The 22711-nt window shown below is 49.9% G+C and overlaps 1 long non-coding RNA gene across 2 annotated transcripts; it reads right to left on the bottom strand.

Moving 5' to 3' along the window:
* Window positions 1–2477: 2477 nt before the first annotated feature.
* Window positions 2478–20171, bottom strand: LOC112675117 (uncharacterized). Of its 2 annotated transcripts, none has more exons than XR_004804839.2 (2): window positions 19842–20171; window positions 2478–4409 (listed from the first exon to the last, which is right to left on the bottom strand). It is a non-coding gene; the product is annotated as an uncharacterized LOC112675117 (long non-coding RNA). The 2 variants fall into 2 exon arrangements; XR_007401966.1 differs by lacking the exon at window positions 19842–20171 and adding an exon at window positions 18654–18829.
* Window positions 20172–22711: the final 2540 nt, after the last annotated feature.

The raw sequence follows: 22711 nt of genomic DNA, 5'->3' as shown, positions 1-22711 counted from the left end.
CTCCGCGGGGGTGCGGGGGGTCCCCCGACACCAGCCCGAAGCCGGAGCGCGGCGCCCCCGCCTGGCGTGTGCGCTCAGGGCCCTTCGAGGCCTCGGCCGCAGCGCGTGTGCGGGCGCCCCGCGGGGAGGCGCGTGTGCGGGCGGCAGGTGCCACACACCTGCGGGCGGCCCAGCGGCGCTCGCGAGCGGGTCCCGGCGGCCGGGCGTGCGCCGGGCGGTCTGGGCCAGGTCGTCGCTCCATCTCGCCGAGCCCGGGTTCCCTCCCTGTGAGATGGGCACGATGGGCTAAAAAATAGGGCTTGCTGCGGGGTGAATACGTGCCCGTCTGTGTCCTCAGGGCCTCCCCAGGAGTATCCCCTTCACTCTTCACAACAGCCTTATTTTTAGCCTCGTTTTGCAGACGGGGAAAGGAGTCAAGGAGAGGTTAAGAGACCCGCTCAAGACCCAGCACGTGGTCAGTGCGTGCCTGCCTCTCGGAGTCGCTGGGAGAAGAGCTTCCACAGTACTAATTGCTCAGCAAGCTGCAGCTATTACCCGCTTCTTGCTGTGTAAGGAACAGCAGTGGAAATGTGGGCCCCAGGGTCACACCCGGTTCGGGTTCCGAACCCAGCTGTGCCCACCTAGTCAGTAGTCAAGACCCAGGCGAGCTGCTCCTGCTCCCTCGGGGCTTCTTTGCATCCGTAGCGGAGGGACAGCACCGCGGCCTCCGGGGCTAGACCCGGGCCCCGAGCCCCGAGCGCAGCAGGAAGCGGCCCGCGCTTCGGGGACGGTGAGAGGACGACTCGGGGTGGGGGCGGGAGTTGAATTCCCTAAACCGAGTTAACCCAGTGAAAGGACAAAGAACGCCTTCCCTTTTGGTCGTTGTTTTGCTTTTGCAAAATTTGTCAGGTGGGGAGGGCAAGGAAGTCCCCGGAGCCCCCCGCAGCCCCCCGGAGCCCCCCGCGGAGGAGGCTCGGGGGCGGGGCGGGGCGGGGGGGGGCCGAACCCTGGGGGCGGGGAGCGGGCGCGGGGAGGCGGGCAGGGGGCAGGGGGTAGGGGGCAGCTTGGGTCTGGCTCCCGGGACCCCTGGGCTGATGGTCCGAGCGCCTTCCAGATGGTCTGGGAGAGGAGGCGGGGGCCCGGCCCGGCCCTGGGGACCTGGAGCCCGAGCCCGGTGCCGGCGGCGGCGTCCAGGGGCGGCCGAGGAGGCGCTGGAGCCCTGGCTGCGGTTCCGCGGGAGCAGGAGCGGGAGCCGGAGCCGGAGCCGCAGCCGGAGCCGCAGCCGGAGCCGGGCTCAACCTTGGGAACGGCTGACCACGCTGTTTTCATCGGGAAGTTACTGCAGGATCGTTCTGACCCTGTTTTCCATGTCACACAGGGGAAAGACAGAGGGTGTTCCCTGTCAATACCGTGGGACGGGTGTGACTATCTTTGATGTATTTTAATACTGTTCCCCTAATATCCATGTCAACAAAAGCCTGTTTCTCTGTCTGAAACTAAGCAGTACAATTGAAAAAAAAAAAAGGGAATTAATTTTAAAAATTTTTTTTTAATTTTTATTTATTTATGATAGTCACAGTGAGAGAGAGAGAGAGGCAGAGACACAGGCAGAGGGAGAAGCAGGCTCCATGCACCGGGAGCCCGACGTGGGACTCGATCCGGGGTCTCCAGGATCGCGCCCTGGGCCAAAGGCAGGTGCCAAACCGCTGCGCCACCCAGGGATCCCTTAATTTAAAAATTGATGTTATATGCTCTCTGATTTAAACAATGCTTTGCATTCAGAGATTTAATTTCTCTCAAAACCTGGAAAGGAACGTGTTCGTTTTATAAAGGGAGAATATGTGTTTCAACACTTGGGGCATTTTAAATTCCCACAATGTAGGATGGGTCCAGTGACCACCAGATTATACAAAATTTCAAATGAGAGCAGACATCTGGGTTTAGGAAAGGGGACCTGCTCTTGTAACTGAGATTTTAGCAAATTAAGAATGCGCTGGACCATCCCAGGTATCCAACCCTCTGCCCTCCCTCCCCCTGCATAGGCACACACTTAGGCACATGGGACTTTCAGGAATGAGGCCTGAGGCTGCCTAGGCTTATGGGTCACCTACAGTCAGTAAGCAGATCTGTCCCCAGGTAACTGGCCTGTGTCCTTGATCCTATGTAGCAGCTTCTTCCCACTGGCAAGCTCTCTGGCCCAGATCACCTGAGCTTGTGGTGGAAACTCAAAGCACTTTATAAATGCTATTCACAATCCTTTTGCGATTCATTACATTTTTGTTATACTTATGCCTGAGTTCACTCCCCTAGAATATTTTAAACTTCTTAATCTGGAGTCTTTCTTATTCAACTGATACGTTTTCAGACCACCCAGAACAACATAGCACATCACAGATATAGATACAGGTACAGATACTGAATGCAAACATGAATGCCAACTGGGAAATATTACACAGGGGCCTATGCCACAAGGTTTAAATGCTTTTTCCCATGGTTCCTTTTTTTTTTTTTTTTTTTAAGATTTTTATTTTATTTACTCATGAAAGACACACACAGAGAGAGGCAGAGACACAGGCAGAGGGAGAAGCAGGCTCCATGCAGGGAGCCCGATGTGGGACTCAATCCTGGAACTCCAGGATCACACCCTGAACTGAAGGCAGACGCTCAACCGCTGAGCCACCCAGGCATCCCTCGTGGTTCCTGTTAAAGTCAGGGGTCATGGACCCGTGGGTGACATAGCTGGTTGAGCCTCTGCCTTAGGCTTGGGTCCCTATCCTCATGATCCCAGGGTCTCTTTTCCTGCTCACTGGGGAGCCTGCTTCTCCCTCTGCCCCTCCTCTCTACTGGTGTTATCTCTCTCTCTCTCTCTCTCTGTCAAATAGAATCTTTAAAAATAAATACGTAAATAGGGATGCCTGGGCAGCTCAGTGGTTGAGCATCTGCCTTTGGCTCAGATGGTGATCCTGGGGTCTGGGATCAAGTTCCTCTAGAGGGGATCATGCATTCACCCACCTTGAGGCTGTGGCACCTGCCCATAGGTGCCAAGAATGCCCTTACTTTGGTTTTCTAACCCCTGACCTCTGAGCTCCTTGGGGGTCCAGAGTGGCATTTCCTTCATCTTGGAATCTCAGTGCTCTGTGCAGGAGCACCTGACTTCGCGAAGATGCTCAATACACAAAGGCTGAATAGGTAAAGAACCGGTTGGATTTTTATCGACAAGGTTGGGCTTTATCTTTGACAGCCACATTTTTGATTCTGTGAATAGCAGAGGGGGTTCATGTTGGGCACCTCTCCCCAAAGTCATGCTCTTAGGTGTGATTCTTCAGCAGCATTTGCTCTAACAGGCAGAGCATGCCAGGATCTGTGCACTGTGCTGAGCACACAAAGCTGGACGGCCAAGCCCCTGCCCTCGCCACACAAACAGCTGACAGGCGGTGGAGGCTATGGTAAGGGTCATGAGCAGGCACGAAAGGAGCATAGCACAGGGTGGGGAGGTCAAGGAAGGCTCCTTGAGGAGGGTACAAGAGTGAGACTTCACCAGGGGAAGAGCAAAAGAAAAGTTTTTTCAGGCAGGTAGAGAGTTAAGGAGCTGAGAACTGCAGGTATTTTGCCTTAAGCAAGGTACAGATGCCTGACACAGGTGGTCACAACTCTTGGAGAGGCCAGTGTATCTGTCCCCATCCCAAAGGACCTAAGCTCAGCAGCAGTGGGAGGGAAGAAGAGGGACCTGACGTTAGAGGTACTTGAGAGGCAGAATTGATAGGTATTAGCGACTCATTGGCTGTAGACATAGCACATGGTGTGGTGTGTGTGGTGTGTTGAGGAGTCAAAGGCACGGCCGGCACCCAGGGCTCCAGGTTTCCCACTTTGTTACTGGGTGGATTGTGTCATGGTTGATTGTCACTACCTGAGACGGAGGACATGGAAGAGAGGCAAGTTTGGGAAAAGAAGATGATGAGTCCAATTTTGAACACGTCAACTCTGAAAACCCGTGGGGCACTCAAGGGCCACGTCTAGAAGTTATATCTGAGATACTGAAGCTCAGACCTGAGAAAGTTCTAGATATAGAGATTGAAGAGCCATCGATGTGCAGGCAGGAGTTGGAGCCATGCACCTAACTGTGATCCTTCGAACTCCCAGACACCTCAGCTTCAGAGCGAGCCTGGGCCCCGTGGATGTTAGAGCCCACCAGCACCCTCATCACATGGGAAGAGAAGGCCAGGAGAGCTGGGCTGTACGCCCTCATACCGCCAGTATACAGTGTGGGCTCCAGAACCAGAAGAGCTCTCCAGCCACTGCTGTAACACAGCCCAGTGCCTCCCTGTCAAGATTTTCCGCATTCATGCATCTGTATCCTAGGCTGTTGGTCTCTCAACTCAAAAAGCCACAGGTCCCATGGCAGGAACAAAAGATGAGCTGTGGAGATAGAACTGGGGGGGTGGGGTGCGGGGAGGAGGAGGAAGATAGGAGTCAATTCCTAACTGGGCTGAAATAAAAGAAGCCCAAGGCATCAGCTTCAGCTATCTTGGTGACCCGTTTGTCCCAACCTGCTTTCCAATCTCATCCCCCACTTTGCTCCGGATGATGCCCTCATTCCTCTGCCCCTGTGTGTTAAAAACAGCATGCAGTCAGCTTCTTCAGCCCTGGAGCATGCGCTTGACTAGTATTGCACTTGAATAGTATCACATGGAGCTCTGTCTATATTCTGGGCATGCACTTTAGTCTCCTAAAATGACTTAATCCTCACACAACCTGGAGAGGGAAATACATTACCATTACCCCAACTTGCAGATGAGAAATCAAAACTTATTTCCCTGGCCTCCACCTGAAGGCAGATGGAGCTTTGTTATGTGGCCCTCCTCTCTGGGTGTTGACTTGTATGTGTCTCATTTTCCTGATGGGATCTGAGCCCCTTGAGGCAAGAGCCTCAAGGCTCCTTTGGATCTCTGGCACCCTTGGCAGCCCGCAGCTCTCTATCTTGCACCCTCCCCTCCTTCCTCTCCTGTCATCCCTCCATCAGCCACCAGAGTTACGTTCACAATCAGGTGGATCCTGTCCCTCACCTGCTCACAATCCTATCTGCTTCCTGGTGAACAAAGTCCCAGACACAGCATTCCAGCTCTCCAAAATCTGGCCCCCACTAACCTTGCCACTTTCTTTTCCTGTTGAGGACAAGGCTCTTTAGGTACAACTGTCATCCTCATCCTCACCCTCGGATCTTTGCCTTTGCTTCTCCTAGAATTTCTACCTGTCACAGGTTGGAAGGCTCAGATGTCATGCAGTCTATTCTGGTCTGACCTCCACCTCAGAGGTCATAATCATGTCCTCATCTGGGTTCCCGTTACCTTGAGTTAATGCCCTAATTCAATGACTTCGAATGGTTTTCCTGAGTTATATACACATATAGACCACAAGTTCTTCGAGGGCAAGAACCTCACCGTATTTGTGTGTCCCTTCCATAGTTAGCATGATTGAATAGTGGGCGCTTGATAATAAAAATGATGTGAAGAACACCTGGAGTTCGATGATCCTCACCACACGTGCTAGCACTGAGCTAGGGTTTTTTTTGTTTTTGTTTTTAATTTTTTTAATTTATTTATGATAGTCCACACAGAGAGAGAGAGGCAGAGACATAGGCAGAGGGAGAAGCAGGCTCCATGCACCGGGAGCCCGACGTGGGACTCGATCCCGGGTCTCCAGGATCGCGCCCTGGGCTAAAGGCAGGCGCCAAACCGCTGCGCCACCCAGGGATCTGAGCTAGGGGTTTTATGTGCATAGCCTTATTCAGTTTTTGACTGATTAGGAAATCCAAGTGTTTATGGAAATTAAAGAACTGGCCTAAGATCACCCAGTTATTAAGTAGTGGAGTTGGGATTCCAACCTGGCAGCCTGACTCCTAAAGCCACACTACAACTATACCATTCAGAGTGAATAAATGCATGAATGAATAGTGATATTCATTATACTCTAATTTTGCCTGCTGTGTTTCATAAACATGGCTAAGATGAAATGTCTACCCCAGGGCAATCTAGAATACACCATGCAGATGAAGCAGAGCACTGGTGTGTTTCTCAATTCAAGAAATGATCGTTCACCCACACAACTCCTCCTACACTTGTCACAACCCTGTATCCCAAAGAAGTCCACGCCACTCAAAAATTGACACGGACTTACCTTACGGATTTGAGTCACTGATACTTCATTATTCCCGGAGCTGTAGAGTATGCTCTGCATTTACATTACATACAGCAAGAGCTTTTCATTGATTCACATCTCAGAGCTACTCGCTCCATCTGCAAAAATCAGATTGCTGCACCACTCCTCGGTGTCTTAAACCCTTGCTCCCCAGCTCTTCCCTTTCACGCTCCAAGGATCTTGGCTGGTATTTTTAAGGGTTCTTATTCACTCGACCTGGGAGCCTGATTCACAAAACCCAGGTTTATCCAACCCCGTATTACATCTGCTTCTTGGCCTTAGGTCTCCAAGAAAAGTATCTAATCCAGGGTCCTTCTTCCTCGCCGCAAAATGAGTCAAACTACCGCAGCCCCGCCAGGACTCAGGGGGACAGGGCTACAGACCCGCGAAGATAAACAAGCTGGCCCAGATACGGGTGAACGACAGACACAGGACAGAGCTGGGATCAGCACTGGAGGTTCCCATGACTTCATTAACCTCTGAGGCATTGTTCTGCCCCTGTCACCAGGGCTTGTTGATAACATTTACACACTCAGCACACAGCACACAGCTGGGCTTGTGCGATCGGCCTCTGTGCAGCAGGGAGATGGTGCAGAGCCCAGAACTCAAAGAGGGCAGGTCTACACGAGGGCAGCCACTGGAGGCTGAGGACAGAATGAGACCCCCCACCTCGCACAATCACAAACTCCTGTTGGTGAGGCCATGTGGGAATTCCTAAGTTCTCAAACTGGAAGGAATCCTGACAGTCATGTAGCCAAGGGGCTTGAATAGAATCCCAGGTTCAGAGTCTTAGAGCATAAGAGGTTCTCCCCTGACTCCTTGTTCCCTTGTAGCAGGGATGATTGGTGCATTTCTAGATTTTTCTTTTTTTTTTTTTTAAGATGTTATTTATTTATTCATGATAGAGAGAGGGAGAGAGAGGGAGACAGAGAGAGACAGAGACAGAGACACGGGCAGAAGGAGAAGCAGGCTCCATGCAGGGAGCCTGACATGGCACTCGATCCCGGGACCCTAGGATCACGCCCTGGGCTGAAGGCAGGCACCAAACTGCTGAGCCACCCAGGCTGCCCCATTTCTAGATTTTTCTTCTCTGTGTGTGCAGTTCTGGCCTTCCCACTGCACTCAGAGCTCCCTGAGGCCACAGGCCTTTCCTCTGTGTTCACTTTTCCAGCCCCAGGGCCTTGCATCATGCCTAACCATAGTAGGTGCTTGGTAAATACTGGTTGGATAAATGAATCCATCTCCAGAGATAATTTAAAGGGTTGTATTTCTGGGGTGCCTGGGTGGCTCAGTTGGTTCAGCGTCTGCCTTGGGCTCAGGTCATGATCTCGGGATCCTAGGACCGAGCCCCCCATTGGCCTCCCTGCTCAGTGGGAGTCTTCTCCGTCTCCCTCTGCCAGCCACTCCCCCTGCTTATGTTTTTTCTCGGTCAAAAAAATAAGTAAGTAAGTAAGTAAGTAAGTAAGTAAATAAATAAATAAAATCTTTTTAAAAAATCTGTTAAAAGTTGTATTTCTATCCTTTCTTCTACCATCAACTAACTTATGATGTCAGGAAACTCTCCAAGTGTTATTTTCCATATCTGCTAAATGGGGTGAAAAATATCTGCCCTAACTCCTTTTCAGAGAATCAAAACCCTGGAAGCAAAGGGCACCTGGCTGTCTTAGTAGGTGGAACATGTGACTCTTGATCTCTTGGTGTAAGTTTAAGCCCCATGTGAGGTGCAGAACTTACTTTAAAAAAAATAAAATAAGGGATCCCTGGGTGGCGCAGCGGTTTGGCGCCTGCCTTTGGCCCAGGGCGTGATCCTGAAGACCCGGGATCGAATCCCACATCGGGCTCCCGGTGCATGGAGCCTGCTTCTCCCTCTGCTATGTCTCTCCTCTCTCTCTCTCTCTCTCTCTGTGACTATCATAAATAAATAAAATTAAATTAAAAATAATAATAAAATAAAATAAAACAACTCTGGAGGCAAAAAAAAATTTTTTTTTAAGATTTTAGTTATTTATTTGAGAGAGAGCAAGCATGAGAAGGGGGAGAGGCAGAGGGAGAGGCAGACTCCACTGAGCCAGGAGTCCAATGTGGGGCTTGATCCCAGGACCCTGTGAACACGCCCTGAGCTGAAGGCAGATGCTCAACTGCTGAGCCACCCAGGCACCCCTGGAGGCAAAAATTTTTGATGAGATTTGAAAAATAGAACACTCTGGGGTGCCTAGCTGGCTCAGTCAGTAGAACATGCAACTCTCAGGGGCTGTGTGTTTGAGCCCTATGTTGGGTGTGATTTCTTAAAAATAAAATAAAATCTTGGGCAGCCGGGTGGCTCAGGGGTTTAGCACCACCTTTGGCCCAGGGCCTGATCCTGGAGATCCGGATCGAGTCCCATGTCAGGCTCCCTGCATGGAGCCTACTTCTCCCTCTGCCTGTGTCTCTGCCTCTGTGTGTGTGTGTGTGTGTCATGAATAAATAAATAAAATCTTAAATAAATAAATAAATAAAATCTTAAAAGAAAAAGAAAAAAATAACCATCTTTGTAGTTATTTCTCCTGCTCCCTTCTTCTGAGTTATCTTCTCAGTCTCTCCTAAGCCTCGGACAGGTTGGTTTCTCATACTGGCCACAGCAATTCCTTTGAACCCCAGGAATGAACACTGTGTTATCTCATGAAGTGCCTCAAGGTTGTTGCTTTTTTAAAACCTCCAAATCTTGGGGGATAATTTATGGACACCTTCTCTGTAGTGCTTTTTGAGAAGCCCCCTCACCCCAGAGATAGTGAGGGATGTAGGGGGGCACGAGGGTCAAGACCTAAGGGAAAGAGGCATCTAGGCCATTCCAAATGAGGCAGCTTCCTTTCCTCCCTCCTACAGAGATACCCAAGAGGGACTCTCACAGATTCCTTCAGCCCTCGGGGAGGGTCCAGCAGTCTCTGTGTCCACGGAGTCTATCCAGAATGTGAGCTTCCTTGGTATAAAACAAAAACGAAAACAAAACAAACAAAAAAAACCTGTTCAGGAGCATGTGTATTGCTCAGTGGTTGAGTGTCTGTCTTTAGCTCAGGTCATGATCCCGGGGTCCTGGGATCGAGTCCAGCATCAGGCTCCCTGCGAGGAACCTGCTTCTCCCTCTGCTTGTGTCTCTGCCTCTCTCTCTGTGTCTCTCATGAATAAATAAGTAATATTTAAAACAAACAAAATTGTTCAGGCTCTGTAGGAGAAGGCCTGGGTTGAAGTGTAGTGAGAAAGTGTCCCTGGGGACCACCTCTCACAAAGAGTATCCCCCTTCCCCTTCCAATGATTCAAGGGGGCTTTTATTTTTTTTTTCAAGGGGGCTTTTAACAGCAAACCCCACCTAAGAGTCAGAAGACCATATTGTTGGGGAACCTGGCTGGCTCAGTCAGTGGAGCCTGCCACTTTTGATCTCGGGGAGGCAGGGGGTGTTGGGAGTTCAAGCCTCACATGGGATGGGATGCAGAGATTACTTAAACAAACAAACAAACAAAAAAGTATGATCTAACTGGAAAGTTACACCTATACCCTTGAAATACAGAGCCTAAGGCTTTATGAAGACCCAGCAGCAAGGGCAAAAAATGCACATCTAGGTCTTCATTATGGACATAGGTAAACTCAAAACATTTTTTTAAAGATTTATGTATTGGGGCACCTGGGTGGCTCAGTCGGTTGAGTGCCTGCCTTTGGCTCAGATCAGGATCGATCCCTGGGGTCCTGGGATCGAACCCTGCATCAGGTTCCCTGCTCAGCAAAGAGTCTGCTTCTCCCTCCCCTTCTCCCTCTGCCCCTCTCCCTGCTTGTGCTCTCTCTCTGAAATAAATACATAAAAATCTTTAAAAAAAAGATAAAAGATTTATTTATTTATTTTAGGTTGGAGGGGGCAGAGGGAGAGGGAGAAAGAGAATCTCAAGCAGACTCCCCGCTGAGCACAGAGCCTGAGGAGAGCTCAATACCACAAACTTGGGCTCATGACCTGAGCCAAAATCAAGAGTTGGATGCCTAACCAACTGAGCCACCCAAGCACCCCAACATTTTTTGAAATAGGTAACAAGTCACATGATTCAGAAGTCTAAATGGATTATAATGACTGCTCTCCCTTTCCTCGTACCCCGCCCCCCGCTATTCATCCCCCTCCATGCAGGCAAGCAGCTCTATTCCTTTGTTTTGTGTTCTTCCAGAAATATTTTATTCGCTTACCAGAAAGAATAACATGTTTCAGTTATAATTTATTGTGTATTATATATGTGTGTGTGTGTGTATATATGAGACATATATTAGCTATACGAATATACTAGCTATATATATATAACAGCAAAAATATATAACATGTGTAATATATATGTCTTTTTATGAATTGATTTTGGCTGGGATATCCCGTAATATAATAGGCCATCAATTAGAATCCAACATTTAAAAAATTTATTTATTTATTTATTCGTGAGAGACAGAGAGAGAGGCAGAGACACAGGCATTGGGAGAAGCAGGCTCCATGCAGGGAGCCCGATGTGGGAGTCGATCCCAGGTCTCCAGGATCACGCCCTGGGCCAAAGGCAGGCGCCAAACTGCTGAGCCACCCAGGGATCACCTGGAATCCAACATTTAATGAGCTCTCTATGTGCATAGGCTTTGTTAGAAAGTGGACCCCAGGGCAGCACAGGTGGCCCTGCGGTTTAGCACCACCTTCAGCCCAGGGTGTGATCCTGGAGACCCAGGATCAAGTCCCACGTCAGGCTTCCTGCATTTGGAGCCTGTTTCTCCCTCTGCCTGTGTCTCTGTCCCTCTCTCTCTCTCTCTCTCTCTCTGTGTCTCTCATGAATAAATAAATAAAATATTTAATAAAAAAAAAAAAAGAAACGTGACCCCAGGATGAATATAGCAGAAAACTCTCGGTTGAGACCTGTCCTATTTCAGTTAATTCAGCCTGCATCCAGGAGTGAGCTGGGCGAGGAGTGGAGACTTGGGAGGTAAGTAGAGGAGGTGAGGTGCAATTCAGTTTTAAAGAAAAATTAACCGGTTTTCTCTACTTTATGTCCCTGGAAACTCACCATAAAGTGACTCATTGTAAGGAGATCACATTTTCTTTATAAAAATAATGAGACAGGTGGAGATTACATCCTAAGTAAGATCTTGGCATCCAAAAACACAGTATGACTAGAGATGCCATAAGAGCAAAGAACTATAAGCCTTTATAATCACCTAAAATAATAAAAATATGCTCCAAAGCATTTCACAAATGTACATAAATGTACCAATCATATTGATTACACAAAGGGCCCCAATGAGCCATAAAATGTACATGCAGCACATAAAAAGTACATCATTTCTGCCTCATAAATCTTCCCTAGGACTGATATATTGCTTATGATAAGCATTAATTTAAAAATTAATTAACAATAACTCTCCCTGCCATTTATAGAGTTAGAAAGGATTTTGAGAATAATTTGAAGATATTTTGAGATAATAATGAGGAGACATTTTTGATTTAATAATTCAATAAATTGGGATCCCTGGGTGGTGCAGCGGTTTGGCGCCTGCCTTTGGCCCAGGGCGCGATCTTGGAGATCTGGGATCGAATCCCACGTCGGGCTCTCAGTGCATGGAGCCTGCTTCTCCCTCTGCCTATGTCTCTGCCTCTCTCTCTCTCTCTCTCTCTCTGTGTGACTATCATAAATAAATAAAAATTAAAAAAATAATAATAATAATTCAATAAATTTTGAGATACCTTTTAGGCATAGGCATCCGGAGCTCATTAAAAACTTATCCAAGAAAGTTTGAACCACTGCCTAATCGTTGCTCCAGTAAATTTTCTTTGATGGAAACAGAGATGTTCAAAATCACCCCATGGGTCTCAACATTGCCCTCAAAATGGCAGCGGCTCATTCAGAAGACAAACATTTTGAGCACAAACTTTGGGTTAAACACTGAGGGATTCGGGATCCCTGGGTGGTGCAGCGGTTTGGCGCCTGCCTTTGGCCCAGGGCGCAATCCTGGAGACCCAGGATCGAATCCCACATCGGGCTCCCGGTGCATGGAGCCTGCTTCTCCCTCTGCCTATGTCTCTGCCTCTCTCTCTCTCTCTGTGACTATGATAAAATAAAAAAATAAAATAAATAAATAAATAAATAAATAAATAAACACTGAGGGATTTAAAAGAGAAAGGAAGGGGGGCACTTGAGTGGATGAGCACTGGGTGTTATGCTATATGTTGGCGAACTGAACTCCAATAAAAAAATATATAACAAAACAGAAAGGAGTAGGATGTGGTCTCCACTTGGAAGAACTCATAGTAGGCTGGACATAATAACCACAGCGGCCGCCTTTTGGAATGGTTAGTGGATACCATGCTAAGGGACCCGTCAGTTCATTTCATCCTCGCACTAGAGGGAAAGCACTCCTTTGTATGAGATTCAGAGAGGAGATGCAGATTCAATTTACCCAGGTGTAATGGCCTGGAGTTTTTGTGTCTCCACAAAAAGTACCTTAAGTCCTAAACCCCAGCATCTGAAGATGCAAATTTATCTGGAAATCGTGTCATTGCAGATATAATTAGGTAAATTAAAAGGAGCTCCTACTGGAATGGGGTTGGCCCTTCATCCCATAAGACTGGTGTCTTTATCAGAGGAGAGAGACACAGAGAGAACGCCATGTGAAGACAGAGGTCATGTGGGAAGACAGCTAGCTGTGTGAAGAGAGAGGCAGAGATCGGAGCCATGTGTCTACAAGTCAAGGATCACCAAGAATTGCCAGCTGTCACCAGTACTAGTCAAGGGCCATGAAACAGCTTCTCCCCTTACCCCCCACCCCAGCCCCAAGTAAAAATCAGTATTACCAACACCCTAACATCTGGCCTCCAGAACTGTGAGGCAATACATTTCTGGTGTTTTTAAGCTGCCCAGTTTGTGGTGCTTTGTCAGGGCAATTCTAGGAAAGGAACATCCCTGGGTCTACAGCTAGTGAGGCAGACCCAGGCTGGGTCTGCATCTCCGGCCGGCTCTCTTAAATGCCATCTTGAAGGAGAAGCATTGCTGAGGGGGTGAAGGCACTGTGGAGGACAGAGAGGAACAGCCACCTCTGCCCAAAGATGGGAATCTGAGAAAGCTTCTCAGAGGAGGGAACTTCTGAGCCGGATCTCAGCTGGTAAGTAGGTATTTGCCAGGGCCAGGAGGGTGGTGGTGGAAGGTCAATCTGGGCAGAAGGGTCAGCATGTGAAGGGACAAGTGACTGCACAGGACGGGGTCAAGGAGATGACAACAGGTGTGCCTGCTGGTGCAGGTGCTGGTGAAGCTTTTACTCTTAGAACTCCTCGTAAAGTGAGGACTCAGTCCCCATTTCTTTTCTTCTCCCTCTGTCACCTCCTTGGTGTAGCTGAGGGAGAGGTCCCTTCTGAGGGCCTGTTCCAGTCCCGCTGGCCTTCCTAGGCTCCCTCTTCTGCCCTTGGAGCCCCTGTCCTCACCAGCCCTGTGGCTGACGCCTCTGGGCCTCAGGTCTAGCCTCAGAGGCACCAGCCCTCTACCTCCAGGAAGGCTCCTGGAAAGATTTTATTTTATTTTTATTTTTATTTTTTTGGAAAGATTTTATTTATGGGGCTCCTGGATGGCTCAGTAGTTGAACATCTGCCTTCAGCTCTGGGTGTGATCCCAGGGTCCCAGGATCGAGTCCCACATTGGGCTCCCTGCATGGAGCCTGCTTCTCCCTCTGCCTATGTCTCTGTCTTTCTCTGTGTCTCTCATGAATAAATAAATACAATCTTTAAAAAAATAAGATTTTATTTATTTGAGAGAGATAGAGAGAAAGAGAGAGCATAAGGAGGGGGAGGGGCAAGAGGGAGAGGGAGAAGTGGACTCTCCACTGAGCAGGGAGCTCGATGCAGGACTTGATCCCAGGACCCTTGAGATCATGACCTGAGCCAAAGGCAGGTCAACTTGACTGAGCCACCCAGGTGTCCCAGAAGGCTTCCTCATCACTAGTCACCATGCTCTGCTCTCTTTGTGACACTTCCTGGTGGCTGAAACCATCTAATTTCTCACAGCTGAAACCCTTACCGTGTGTATATTCTGTGCTATCAGCACTTTAACCTTATGCTCCACATGAGCAGGAACCTGATATAGCTTGTCTCCAGAACTGAGGGCCAGGTCTGAGATTTAGGGATATCTTCTATAAAGATTTGTCAAGGGCACCTGGGTGGCTCAGTCGGGTGGCTCAAGGGCATGATCCCGGGGTCCTGGGATCGAGTCCCACGTCATGCTCCCCCAGGGACCCTGCTTCTCCCTCTGCCTATGTCTCTGTGTCTCTCTTTCTGTGTCTCTCATGACTAAATAAATAAAATCTTAAAAAAAAAAAAAGATTTGTCAAATAAACCTAGGAAGAACTTTCTAGCAGTGAAAACAATTTAAAAAACATAATGCCCCTAGGATGGCCTCTCACTGAAGTGGTTCCACAGAGGTGCTACAGGTGGCCTTCGGGCATGGGAGGTCATTGGACTAAAACCTGTCCTTGATGGGCGAGGCCTTACGTGAAGGTAGACTCTGTCTCCATCAGGACTTGGGTGTGTCAGAGGGAGGCCCCTGCCTGCATGAGAGTCCAGGAATCTTCTGAGAGGAAATTCAGCCCAAGGAACAAGAGAATCACACACATCACCTAGGTTCTAGAACAACCAGCCAAGCGCAGAGATGCTGTTCAGTTCTGGCGCCAGCAAGGGTCTGTTCCCAAGGTTGTACTATGGCCCAGCTCCCATACACAGGGGGCTGAATCACAAAGAAAATACTCTCAGGTAACATCTCTGTTGGGCTCTGGTGGCCAGAAGCTCCATAGAGGACAGAGTGTCCCTGTGGTGGCAGCATCAGCAGCAGAGTGGTGCCACCATGCAGGAACCGAGAGCTGCTGAGCTGAGCGGTACGGAAGGTTATGCTCTGGTGTGAGCGTGGCCTGCCCAGGATGTGGGGTCCCCTTGCCTAACTAGTACAAAGGGGCTGTCCGGGCCTGGAATCATGGCAGGAGGGGGGGCAATGTTGGTGGCCAGACTGCACAGCTGTGACATCATGTGGCTTAGGTCACAGGCTGGGACTCCAGGAGGACAGGGTCTGGGGAGCAGGAAAATACTGGCCAGTTTACAGCCTTGATGGCCCTTTGATACGCCTGAACTGATTGTGTCTGCAGAACAGAGTAGCGAATGTTCCTCAGACTCGTGACTTGTCCTTCCTTCCTTCGTCTAGAGCATCCTAGTCATTTCCTGACACTTCCTGCTGTGCCGTCAGACACTTCACACTTCAGCACTGAGCCAGAAAGAAAATCGATAAAACCAGAGTTGCAAGGGATTTCTCACCAACCACTCTGTTCCTTCCAGTGCCCTCAAGGGAGGAGAGTGAGTCCCTATGTTCCAGGGGCCTGTAGTCTCTTTGGAGGGGCAAGACGCAAAGAATGAGCTGGGGGGGGCGGGGGGGGGGCGCACACATGCACGCGCGCGCGCGCGCGCTCACACACACACACACCTGTGGCAGACATCTGCATTCTCCTGCATTGACAGCAGTCGCAAGCAAGGGAAGGACTATCCCAGTGCCTGAGCTCCTGGCACAAAAATCTTAGCCTTGTTATTCAGGGGGGTGTGACATTAAAGGGTGCTTTTGGAGAAAGAGCTAACAATTACGGAGTGTGTGCTCCTTCTGCAGCAGGTGCTGTGTTAGAGGGAGATGCTTCATATAAAGAAAGTCACTTGGGGGGATCCCTGGGTGGCTCAGCGGTTTATCGCCTGCCTTTGGCTCAGGGCGCGATCCTGGAGTCCCGGGATCAAGTCCCGCATCCTGCTCCCTGCATGGAGCCTGCTTCTCCCTCTGCCTGTGTCTCTGCCTCTCTCTGTATCTCTCATGAATAAATAAAATATTTTTTAAAAGTCACTTAATTCCTACAACAACAGTTACAGGGAGGACACTGGTGCCTGAACAGTGGCCCACACTGCCCACAGCCTGGTGGGACCAAAGCTAGGGGTGAGAGGCCATGCATGGAGGGACACAGCAGACATACCCATAGGGGTCTCATTTCTCATCACTGGATCTTCAGGGCCTGCCTCCGTACTCAGAGCATAGTATGTGTTCAATAAATATCTGTGAAATGAATGAAATCAACGTGAGAGCATCTCCAGTGTTCTGCTCATTTTTTTTTCTTTTAAGTGTATGGCTTCTTGATTTTTTTTAAAGATTTTATTTATTTGTTCATGAGAAACACAGAGAGAGAGAGGCAGAGACACAGGCAGAGGGAGAAGCAGGCTCCATGCAGGGAGCCTGATGTGAGACTCGATCCCCAGTCTCCAGGATCACGCCCTGGGCTGAAGGTGGCGCTAAACTGCTGAGCCACCTGGGCTGCCCTAGTCTGCAAATTTGATACTCCCAGGAAAAGCAGGGCAGAGAGCAGGCACCTTGCTGCTGCCACCAGTGTATTACTGGGACCACTGTTATCAGTAGCATCATTCTCCTGCCACCAAGAGAATCCACAGGGAGCATCAGAGTGTCATGTTCCCCAGGACCAGCAGAGCACCAGGCACAGACCAAGTCTTCTGATCTTCTGACCCCAAGCCCCAGGTTCTTTCCAACCCACGCTGATGGTAAGTATGTGAGCCAAACCCACAAGAACCGACCTCATTCTAGAAAGGGAGCCCAGGTCTTACCTCAAACTCTGTGCTCTCTCCCTCCTACCCCCCCACCCCCCCCACCCCCCCCCCACCCCCCCCACCCCCCGTCTGCTCAAACACAATTGTCTTTACCCTCCTGGAAGAAGGTGAGCCCCCACCTCCACCTCTCACCATCTGGCTTTCCTGCAGCCCCCCAGCTAAGATGGTTGGATACGTCCGACAAGTCTGTTATTCCAGGAAACCACGCAGCTGTACCTGGTCTCAGTTCATCTAGGGCATGGGGGCAATAGCATCTCGGGATTGTCACCATGTGAAATATAGCATATAGAAATGCTCTGTGGCTCTCAAAGTCTACACAAACGTTATTATCATCTTTTGAGCTCAGCCTCTCCAGAGTGTTTCTGTGTGGCTTCTGCAAATGTCTAAGGCTTCCAAATCTCAATCTCAGAAGGGGGGAAATCTCACTCATACTCATTCCTTTCCTGAGAGGTGGGGGGAGTGATGGGATAGGGCTCCATGCCAGGAGGAAAGGGGCGCTGAGGAAGGGACACACGTTCTGTAGGAAGCAGGAAGAGGAGCAGGAGCTTGCCAGACAAACATGCAGGCCTGGCTGGCTGGCACCCTACACCTTAGCTCAGAAATAAAAATCTAGGTGAATTTTGAGTTGAAGGGGAAGTTATCTGGTTCAACCGTAATTTATTAAATTTCTACTATGGTCTCTGGAGGCACCACAGGGACATATGAAAAAGGTACAGCAGAACCTCCCTGTTCCAGATCTCATCTTTCTGACAACTCATCCCTCTGAAGTAGAGTCAAACAATATACCACAAAGTACACACATAAATATACACCTGGGGGGACACCTGGGGGACTCAGCAGTTGAGTGCCTGCCTTTGGCCCAGGGCGTGATCCTAGAGACCCAGGATCGAGTCCCACATCAGGCTGCCTGCATGGAGCCTGCTTCTCCCTCTGCTTGTGTCTCTGCCTCTCTCTCTCTCTCTCTCTCTCTCTCTCTTTCTGTGTGTATATGTCTCTCATGAATAAATAAATAACATCTTTAAAAAAAAATTCTCTCCTTCATCCTCTGCCCCTCACTCTGCTCACTCTAAACAGATAGATGATAGATAGATAGATAGATAGATAGATAGATAGATAGATAGATGATAGATAGATAGATAAAATAGTAGATTATGGCATATACTATGGTTTGTTTTGTTTTGTTTTGTTTTGTTAGATTTTATTTTTTTAACTAATGCCTACACCTGGTAGAGGCTCAAACCCACAACCCTGACCTCGAGCATCGCATGCTCCCCTGCATGAGCCAGCCAGGCTCCCCAGTTCTAACAGATCTAGCTGTTACAAACTTGAAAGTGAGTTGCTACTCTGGATGGGTCTATAAACAGTGATCTAAAATTAGCCTCAAAACAAGGTAGGAGAGAAGGAAATCTACCAAAAATGGTCTAAGTGGCCTCATGCACCTCAGTAACTTTTGTATTGACGCCACCATATGACCACATGGTGCGCGGCCTAACCCTGGAGAGCCAGCAAGGTGAAGGACCTTGCTTAGGTTTGCACAGCCAGCCAGGCCGACCGAGTGGCACCCAGAACTCCCACCCCCACCTGGCCCAGGTCCCTTCCACTGCTCACACAAGACTCCTGACACCCCACGGTCCTAAGAAAACCTCAAAGTCTACTCAAGGTCTTCTACCTGAGATATCAGGGGTGTGTGTGACTACTTTTAGAAAGGATTCCATTGTAAATGATGATAATGAAGAAAAGATTGGACCTTAAGGAGGTCTCGTGTGCACTGTTGCCTACAGATACATCCACCAGCTCTCTGGAAACAAGGACTGACCTTTAGAATGTGGACAGCGAAGGTTTTGCACTAGAAGAAAGAAAGAATCCATGGGGATCCTTGGGTGGCTCAGCAGTTGAGCACCTGCCTTCAGCCCAGAGCAAGATCTTGGAGTCCCAGGATCGAGTTCCGCATCTGCCTGTGTCTCTGCCTCTGTGTGTGTGTGTGTTTGTGTGTGTGTGTGTGTGATGAATAAATAAAATCCTAAAAAAAAAAAAAAAAAAGAATGAAAGAAAGAATCCCCTCCTCCTAGGAGCCCATGCTGACTTTGAGGGTCAAGGCCAAGGCAGACCAGGGCAAGGAGAACCAGAGGGCGGAGCCAGCGGGAGGGCTGATGGCAGGGCCGGCTCAGGGTCCCCTGCGATGTGCCAGGGCAGTGTGCACGGAACTTCTCCTCAGGTATATAAATACCAGGCAGGCTTATTATCGGGTGTATACGGCCGCATTATTTTAATTCAGCGATCCTGCCCCCGGTGGTGGGCACCCTGCCAGTCTGCATTCCCACATCCTGCTGCCGACTGCAGGGCCCACCCGTTTCTATATTGAGGAGCTCCTCTCCATAAATAAAGAACAGAAGTCAGGCACGAAAGAAAGGCCATTTAGAGCACTGGGAAGGCTGTCACATGAGCCAACAAAGGGCAGGAAGTGCCGGGCGGTGGCCCTGTGTCGGTCCCCAAGCCCCGCTCACCTGGCTGGGCTCTAGGGTCTTTGTGCAACAAATGTCAGGCCCAAGTCCTGAACTTCCTGCCATTCGTCAGGCTGTGCCGTGACCCGGAGTTCACCAAAAGGCTTGCTGCTCCCAACAATGCACACATACATCCTTTGGAAAAATTCTCTCTCTCTCTCCTGTCCAGGCAGTGATGGCTTTTTATGGAAGTGGCTGGGGGGATCCAAGCCTGAGCCATGGAAAGTTTTGGTCGTGTTTCCCTTCTGAAGAAGCCGGCTCGGACAGAGCACAGAGAGGGTGGGATCCCAAGGGCGAGAGACAGGGAGATCTGTGTCCCACTCCAGCTATGCCCCCAGCTCTGCCTCAGAACTGGGAGGCCCTGGGCTGGGGTGTCTGCTTCTGTGACCCCTTGCTTTCTGCCCCTGAACAGCACTCCAAAGTCTCCATCCCACCAGCCTCCCCCAGGACCTCAGGACCTCTCTGCCCCCACCCGAGTCGGCTACAGGCAGTGTCAAGAATACCTGTGTGCTTCCAGAGGCAAGCTGCCTAGAGCAATCAGGCCACATGTCCGGAGCGGAGGTGACAGGATGGGGAGCCACGTCCCAGGGCTCCCAGCTGCATCTGCGTGAGGAGACCTGGGTCACTTCTCCAGGCAATAACTGAAGACATTACTAACCACCCGTTCTGCTCACTGGGGCTGTGCTCAGCTGGCAAGGGGATGGACACAGGGGTTCCCAGATGCTGGCTGGGCACTGGTCAAGTGGTCACCTATCCCCTGTGAACTGAAGAAAACAGAAACGTGACTTATTTTCCAGCTTGCTAAATTTATTCCATTGCAGGGACTGTCCTATTTTGCTGAGATTATGTTTGGAAATGAAGAAAGAGAAAAATGTGAATTTTCCTGTCCTGCCAAGCTTATTCATTTTTAAGGATCATCCTTTATGCTGCCATTATGTTCTTCCTTCTTTCCTAATGTTACTTTTCTACTGTTAAAATTTTGGGACTCCTGGGTGGCTCTGTTGGTGAAGCATCCAAGTCATGGTTTTCAAGGTCCTGAGATCAAGCCCCTCATCAGGCTCCATGCTCTGTTAGGAGTCTGCTCCCCCCCTCCACTCTCTCTCTCTCTCTCAAATAAATAAATAAAATCTTTTTTAAAATGAGCTTTTGCTTATGACATCACAGTAATTTTTTTTTTTAAGATTTTGTTTATTTATTCATGAGAGACACACACAGAGAAAGAAGCAGAGACACAGGCAGAGGGAGAAGCAGGCTCCATGCTGGGAGTCCGATGCCAGACTCGATCCTAAGACCCCAGGATCACGACCTGAGCTGAAGGCAGATGCTCAACTGCTAAGCGACCCAGGTGCCCCGACATCACAGTAATTTAAAAGTGTTTTTATTTGGGGCGCCCAGCTGGGTCAGTCAGAGAAGCATGGGACCCTTGATCTCTGGGTTGTGACTTAGAGCCCTGCATGGGGGGATAGAGATTACTTAAACAAAGCTAAAAAAATGTTTTTTAAAGTATTTTTATGGGACACTTGGGTGGCTCAGCGGTTGAGCGTCTGCCTTTGGCTCAGGACCTGATCCTGGAGTTCCAGGATCGAGTCCCGCATCGGGCTCCTGCATGGAGTCTGCTTCTCCTCCCTCTGCCTGTGTCTCTGCCTTTCTCTGTGTCTCTCATGAATAAATAAATAAAATCTTTAAAATAAATAAATAAATAAATAAATAAATAAATAAATAAATAAAGTATTTTTACTTGATGAACCAAAGAGTTGACAATTGAGTGCTAGCCCTCCAAGTGAAAACCAAAGCCAAAAACAACCAGTGCCTGCAGCTTGTGAGGCTCGAAAGTCTAAGGAGCAGCCATGGGGAGCGCCCGGGAGACGGAGACTGTAATCGTGATGCATTACAAGATCTCAGGAGATCCTGTGCTGGAGCGCAGGGCCGAAGTTACTTGTGCTGTTGGAGCTCAGAGGGACACTGGTCAGAGAGCCTGTGCCATGGTAGGTGCTCAATTAACATTGGCTGAGTTTACATGGGTCAGCGTGTCAGCTCAAGTAGAGGCAGGGAGGCCCAGAAGAGCTTGCTTGTGCTGGGGGCCGCAGGGCCTGGCCAGACTGAAGCAGGGATGGTGCTAATTGACATAGTAGGCTATGATGTTCAGTAAGTGGAGATGCACTTGAGAGCCGGACAAATGTGTGTGGACCTTCTGCTGCCATTACTGGGGAGCCATGGTAGGTTCTTGAGCAGGGCGGTGCTGGGGTGAAATGCTAGGTGAAGGTTATTACTCTGGCAGTGATATGGAGGATGCTTAGAATCCAGAGCCCGGGGAGCAGCCAAAGGACTCCAACCTGAAGGGCAAGGGCTGGGGGTGTAGGCAGTAGGGCTGGTGAGGGCACTGCCAGATGGGAAGGGTCTAGGAGGATGACAGAGATTTTAATTCAGGAGTCTAGGAGAGGTGAGAGGCTTGGGATGAGATGGGGGGGTGCGGGTCTGCCCACTTGGAAACGGCCAGACCGTGCATGGAAGTGTCCAGCTGCCTGGCGCTGTGAAGAGACAGCTGGGGAGGACCCCACCAGCTCACCGACACCCAGCCACCTTGCCAGGGGAGGGAGAGAAAAGGCCACCCAGTGCTCCTGAGGCTCGAGGGGCTCGGGCTGCAGCTCGGGGGACCCCGTGGTGGTGCCCTTCTCAGGAAGATCTCCAGCTTGGCTCAATAATGTGTGGAATTCAGGCCTGGATTAGAGGAGTTGAAAGCTGCCAGGACAGCCACTGTCTCTGGGAGGGGGACCGTCAGGCAGGCCAGCCTGCCCACTCCAGCGGCTTAGATAACCCTGAGTTATTTCAGGAAGAGAGCCCTAAGAAGATAAACAGGCCAGTGGCCAGCAGATGGATAGATAACCTGTGCTTACCAGAGGGAAGGCGAGAGAGGGCCCTCTGGGACAGGGTCCTCCCAGACAGGAAGGTGCCAGAGTGCGTCACGGGGGTGGGGGGGGGGGGGGCTGCGGCCCCACCTGGGGAGGGGGCATTTCATCCCTGTCACCCTGTCACACACACACACACCCCCCCCCCCCTGGCAGGCAGAAGTCCCTGTGACTCTGATGGGAAAAGCAGCCCGAGAGTTGCTTCAAATCCAGGAGACTTGAACCTTATGACGCGTCCAAGGGCCCAGAAACAACGCCAGGATGGCAGGCTCTTTATGCTCCACTCTTTCCAACTGTTCACGAGTCCGTTGCCTGCCTGCATGTACCCGCACAATGTGTGGGTGTGTGTGTGGTGTGCTGGAGGGGTGTGTGGGTGCAGTGCGGAGGTGGCTGGTGGTGGTACACGTTGAGTGTGTGTGACGTGTGAGTGTAATGTGTGTGGTGAGGGGGGTGGTATGGAGTTGTGG

This window comes from Canis lupus, chromosome 14 (assembly GCF_003254725.2).
Source record: "Canis lupus dingo isolate Sandy chromosome 14, ASM325472v2, whole genome shotgun sequence".
Classification (NCBI taxonomy): domain Eukaryota; kingdom Metazoa; phylum Chordata; class Mammalia; order Carnivora; family Canidae; genus Canis; species Canis lupus.
The sequence above is the reverse complement of the archived record's forward strand: the minus strand, read 5'-3'. Positions and strand labels throughout refer to the sequence as shown.